The sequence below is a fragment of the Eubalaena glacialis genome, chromosome 9 (genome assembly GCF_028564815.1).
Source record: "Eubalaena glacialis isolate mEubGla1 chromosome 9, mEubGla1.1.hap2.+ XY, whole genome shotgun sequence".
Taxonomy (NCBI): Eukaryota; Metazoa; Chordata; class Mammalia; order Artiodactyla; family Balaenidae; genus Eubalaena; species Eubalaena glacialis.
In genome coordinates, this window is record NC_083724.1 from 35,605,362 (window position 1) to 35,611,912 (window position 6,551).

The window sequence follows — 6,551 nt, forward strand, 5'->3', positions numbered from 1 at the left end:
CGGGGTCCCAGGGCAGGGGCTGGGAGGTCAGAGTGGAGGTGGGCTCTTGGGGGCTTAGACATCGGCTGCTTACAAACTAGTAAGTGATCATTTTATATTAAAGTACCCATACGGCAGTACTAGTGCTTTTCAGCTGAAAATGAGTCCTGCCTTGTCATTTAGGACTTGAGCCAAAGGGGTTCATCACTGTGATAGGATGACTATGAATTCATAGTATTGTCACCCTGATTATATGGGACAGGAGACTGGATCCCAGAGAGGGACAGGGACTTACCCCGAGCCAGGCAAGGAGACCCCAGCAGGCCAGGGCAGGGTAGAGTAGCACCAAGAGGCAGCCTCCACATCCGGAAGCCACTACATCTGTGGCCTTGGAGCTGCAATTAACTGCATGCTGGGGACAGATCAGTGCCTTTAATAGGCATGTTTATTTAACAGGCTTCCTGACTTGTAACACCCAGAGGGGAAAAAAGGATAATTCAATCTTGTTTTCAAGCAAAAACAAAACAAAGAGGAGGGGTAACTAGGGGGCAGAACAATCTTCCAGCTGGAATCTCAGGTTGCCTTGCACCTCAGCCCATCTCAGACCTCAAGCGGGGACAAAGGAACGGCTATACTGGGGCAGGTGGTTCATTCACCAAGCAACGTTTGCAAACCTGTTTAATCATTATCTCTTTATAATCACCATCATCGGTTCTCTGCTTCCCAGAGCCTCGGGTGTGGTAGAGAGTGCCTCACCCCACCCCTAACGTATAGGCTTCAGGCCCCACAAAACCTGGGTCTGCCCTTGCTTGTTCCCTGATTCCTGCTCCCAGAGCTTGCAGCCCCTGGGTTCCATTCCCAAAGCTCTCTCCAGTTAGGAAACTGTTTCTCCCTCTGCCTGAAGAGCTCTGAGGAGCACAGAAGAGGAAAAGCAATTATTTTTGAAAACTCGAAGCCACCCCTTCGAGGCAGCCCTTGAGTCCATTGTAAATCAAGCTCTTGGTCTTAAAACCTGAAGGATTTTTAAAAAATTCTGGTCTGCTTGCCAGACAGGTCCTTTCCGTCCAGAATATTTATAAATGGGTCATTTCTTGCAACCTTAAGGCAATGCTGGGAGCGAGACACTCACCTAGGTTACACTGCCCTGTGCTTTGAGTGTGGCACTGGATTCCCACAAAGCCAGAGAGACCTCTGATTAGACCGCATCTGTGTCTCCCTGGAGTTTGAAATGCCTGGTTTAAGTGTACCTGAAAATGTCACCATGTTAGTGATCTACTGAGCCTTTCTATTTATCCTGAAAATTTTGAAAAGGGATAGAGTAGGGGACACTGAAAGATGATGATGATGAAAGATGATCCACCTGTCTAGATTGAAGTATAACAATAATTAATATATACTGAGGGCTTACTATGTGCTGAACACTTAACATGGATTACCTCATTTCGGGCTCCTCACACCCATGTGATATGTACCTAACTATGATTTCTATCTTGGAGGAGGAACAGATTTAGAGAGGGGTTGCTCAGTCTGGCTGCATGTTATAATCACCAGGGGGCTTATAGAAACACTGATGCCGGGACTTCCCTGGTGGTCCAGTGGTTAGGATTCTGTGTTTTCACTGCCGAGGGCATGGGTTCAATCTCTGGTCGGGGAACTAAGATCTCACGAGCTGTGTGGCATGGCCAAAAACAATCCATTAAAAGCAAAACAAAACACTGATGCCCAAGCCTCACCCCAGACCACCTAAATCAGAGTCTCTAAGGATAGGGACTGGCCACGGGTGTGGTTTGAAATGCTCAGGGTGATTCTAATGTGTAGTCAGAGTCAGAAGAAAAGATCGGGTTGCATAATTTGCTCAAGGTCACCCAGCTAATGAGTGGTGGATTCTAACCCAGGATGTCCAACTCACCCAACCTCACTTGAACATTCCGGAAATCAGTGTCAGTCATTGCTCTCTCAGAGGAACTGGGGCTTTGAGGAAGTTCCTTCTCCCCTTAACAACAAAGGCATATGTGAGCCTGAAACCTCCAGCACTTACAGCTCTGGAACCAGAGGTGATATTTATTTCCTGCTCTAAACATTCCTGGTTGTACCAAATGGATATGACACTGTGTATTGGTTTGCTATTGCTGCTGTAACAAATTACCACAAACTTGTGGTTTGAAACAATGCACATTTACTCTCTTATGATTCTGGAAGTCAGAAGTCTGAAATCAGTTTCATTGACGAAAATCAAGGTGTCAAAAAAAAAAGAAAAAGAAAATCAAGGTGTCAGGGCCGTACTCCTTCCTGAGCACAGGGGAGGCTCTAAGAGAGAATCCATTTCCTTGCCTTTTTCAGTTTCTAGAATGACTTTTCTTGCATTCCTTGGCTCATGGCCCCTTCCTCCATCTTCAAAGTCAGCAGCATATTATCTGCTTCTCTTTTGTAAGGATACTTGTGATTGATTGCATTTAGGGCCTACCTGGATAATGCAAGATAATCTCCTCATTTTAAGATCTTTAACTTAATCACATCTACAAAGTCCCTTTTCCCATCTAAAATAATACAGATTCCAGGGATTAGGACCTGAATCTGTTTGGGCTCATCCTCTGACATGCCCACTTGAAATCCTGGGGGTGGGGGCTGATCTGGTAGTCTGTGTCTTCCACAAACACCCAAGCACCCCCGGGGAGTCTCGTGAGTACCCTAACCCCTGCTCCAGGCCCACTCTCCTCTGCTGTTGAAGGGGTGTCTCACTCTGCTCGGGCTGCCATAACAAAATACCACAAACTGAATGGCTAAATTAACAGAAATTTATTTTCTCACGTTTCTGGGGGCTAGAGGCCAAGAGTTAGTTTCTGGTGAGAACACTCTTCCTGGCTTCTAGACAGCCACTTCCTGGCTGTGTCTCACATGGTGGGCAGAGAAAGAAAGCTCTCTTCTTATAAGTATACTAATCCTATTGGATCAGGGTCCCACCCATATGATCTTATTTAACCTTAATTACCTCCTTATAGGCCCTATCTCCAAATACAGTCTTACTGGGAGTTAGGGCTTCAATATATGCATTTTAGGTGGACACAATTCAGTCCACAGCAAGGACTGCAGGACACAACTACTAAGGTTTAGAGGACCGAGCTGCTAATCTCCAGGGAGCTCTCCTTCTAAACCGAGCTGGGCTTTGGGGAGATGAGAATGATTTAACTTCTAATGTGTTTTTTTTTTTTTCTGATTATAGAAACAATTCATGTTCAGTGTAAAAAAAAATGGATTGAACTGAAAATATTGGAGTGAAAAGGATAAAAATCATCCAGTGATAACCACTATTCCCATTTTTGGATGTTTCTATCCAGTTTTGTTTTCTATGAATATATATGAGATCCCATGGTTTGGAATATTTTTCACATGAAAGGCACGGTGGTGAAGTGTATTCGAAAGAACATTGACCTTGAAGCCTGAAGACCTGGGGTCCCAGTCTCATTTCCCCACTTCATTTTTTTGTGTCCCTAAAATTTTAAAATGTACTTTTTCTGAGCCTCAGTTTTCTTGTCTGTAAGTTAGAAATAACTATACTCATTCTGCAGGGCCATTGTAAGGACTAAGAGAACCACGACTGTGGAGTGTGACCAGCACACCAAAGGACACAACCAAGTCCAGCATTCTGTTGGTCAGTGATCCATTTGAGCAGCAGAGGAGAGAGGAGGGAACAGCCCAAGGACCATTGGGACCAAAGGCCTGGAGGTGGGAAGAGCATGGAGGGGAGGGAGGGTTTGGGAACGGGTGGCTCAGAGTGAGTGAGGGAGCATGAAGCCTGGGTAAGTAAGCTTGTGATGGAATCTGCCCTCTATTCATATGCCTGCTCATCTCCCATCCAGCCTGTGCCCCCAGATCCACTGCCCCTTGCCCAGTGCACTTGGCCTCCCTCCTGGCACTCTCTGCCTTGGAGAGAGGCACAAACTGCCCTGGATTCACCTTTGTGTCATTCCTCTTCTCTTCACCAAAGTTTACCTCTCCTTTGTCCCTTTCCCATTTCCCTCTGCTCTCTGCCTGGGTCAGGCTGGATGAAAACAACCCCAGTGACCAGTTAGGGTTTGCAGTGGTCAGAGAGCTGTATCTGCTAAGGCGTTCTCACCATGTGTCCTTGGACTTTTCTTCTCCTCTCTGGGCATCTGCTGTTCACCTGCAAAGCCCAGGGGCTAGACTAGACCAGCGGTTCCCAGTTAAAGGCTTTTCAGGGTTAAAAAATTCCAGAGGACACTATTGCTTGGAAATACGTCCTCTCAGGTGAGTACTTAATAAACTCCGCTTGAGAGGTAGACACAATAGATCCCAGCAAAGAGCCCAAGGGAATGTGTAATGACAGGGGCCTCTGGGGACAAAAAGGCTGAGGACTTCTGGCTGGGAAATCTCCCAAGTCTCATCCAGGTGTCACAGTCTGAGACTCTCAGATTTCAGGTCAGCTTGAGAAAGAACTTTCCAACCAGAACTGCCCCATAATGGAAAGCACTGCCTTGATAGGGAATGAGTTCCCTGTCATCAGGGTGTGCAAACAGAGGCCAGACATTGGCAGGGGTATTGTAGAGCAAGGGCTGCAAACTGAAATGCATCCAGGGGCCACGCAAATGACCTGCCAAGAGTGAAGTAGGTTTGTATATTAAACATGTAGAGGGCCAAACAAGAATCATCTCTCCCACTTTTTTTCTGAGATCATGTGGCCCTCTTAGCCTGCTGGCATGCTTGCTTTCCTTCTTTCTCTCTTTCTTTCTTTCCATCTTTCCTTCTGTCTTTCTTTCTGTTCTATTTTTGGTAGATGCAAATACTTCTCTACTCTAAGAAAAATAATGCTGCAACTGGGTTAATATACAGTAACTAGTCCTGTGTCTCAGGACAGGGAACAAAGCGGTGAGGACTGTGGTCAGCAGACATCCCACACACTCTCACTGGGACAGCCAGGCTGGGTCACAAGCCAGAGTGGTCAGAGTTTCCTACTTTCCAAAGAAGCAGAAAACTTGGGTAGTTATAAACAACCGCCCTCTTTTTTTTTTTTTTTTAAGCTGTACTGCTTTAAAAAAAAAAAAAAAAAACCCAACTTTTTATTGACAGATAATGCACAAACAGAAAAGTGGATACATACATCACAAGTGTACAGCTTGAGGAATTTTCACAAAATGAATGTACCTGTGAGAGCAGCATCAACATCAAGAAACAAAATATTATGAATGCCCAGACACCCTCACCCCAGCCAGTGACCCTTCCAGTGACCCTCCCTAAAGGTAACCACTGTCCTGACTTCTGACACCATAAACCAGTTTATCCTGTTTTTAAACTTTACAAAAATGGAACTCTATTAATGGGAATCATAGAACATTGCATCTAGTGTTTGTCCCTCAACATCATGAGAGATTCAGTCATGTAGCTGTTATTTCATCCTCATTGCTGTATAGTATTCCTTTGTGTGAATATACCACAATTTATTCATTCACTCTACTCTTGATGGGCTTTTGGATTGTTTCCAATTTGGGTCAATTACATATTGTGCTACTTTGAACAGCACGTGTCTTTTGGTGCCCAGATGCAACTGGAAGAGGAATTGCTGGGCCTCTGGGCATGCATGCATGCAGGTACTCAGCTTTTAGCAGATAAATGTCAAACAGCTTTCCAAAGAGGTTGTTCTCATTTACACCCCAGTAGCTGTGGATGAGAGTTCCAGTTGCCCCACATCTCCCTGTTTTAAAATATTAACTACAGGGGCTTCCCTGGTAGCGCAGTGGTTAAGAATCCGCCTGCCAATGCAGGGCACACGGGTTCGAGCCCTGGGCTGGGAAGATCCCACATGCCACGGAGCAACTAAGTCCGTGTGCCACAACTATTAAGCTTGCGCTTTAGAGCTGGCGAGCCACAGCTACTGAGCCCACGTGCCACAACTACTGAAGCCTGCACGCCTAGAGCCCGTGCTCCACAACAAGAGAAGCCACCACGATGAGAAGTCTGCACACCTCAACCAAGAGTAGCCCCCGCTCACCACAACTAGAGAAACCCTGCGCGCAGCAACGAAGACCCAACACAGCCAAAATAAATTAATAAAATAAAATAAATAAATTAAAAAAATAATAATAAAATAAAATAAAATTTTAACTAAAAATTTTTAACACCCTTTGCAAGCCAAACAAAATACGGATTTGACTGGTGACCACCTGTTTTAAACCTCTCTGGTGGAGAGAATTCAAGTGACAGAGCAGCTGAGGGTTAGACAGGAGGATTTCCTACATCTCTTTTGCTGGGGAGCCCAGGACTGGCTCCAACAAATGGCTCAAATCTCTCTAAATTCTCTGCTCCCACTCAATACCCACCTCTAAAGTTTGTGAAACAGGCCTCACCTCCCATTTCCCTCCCCAGATCAGCATGAGGACATACTGATAACCACCTGCAGATCACACAGTGACGAGATAGAGGGCTGTAAATATACAATAATCATGGGATAGATCAGCATTACACCCAAGGCCATGACTCCTTACATCAGCCTTTGCCCCAACGCAAATCCTCTGCCATCCAAGAGTTCAGTCCAGGGCTCCTTTCTGTGCCCATGAGGC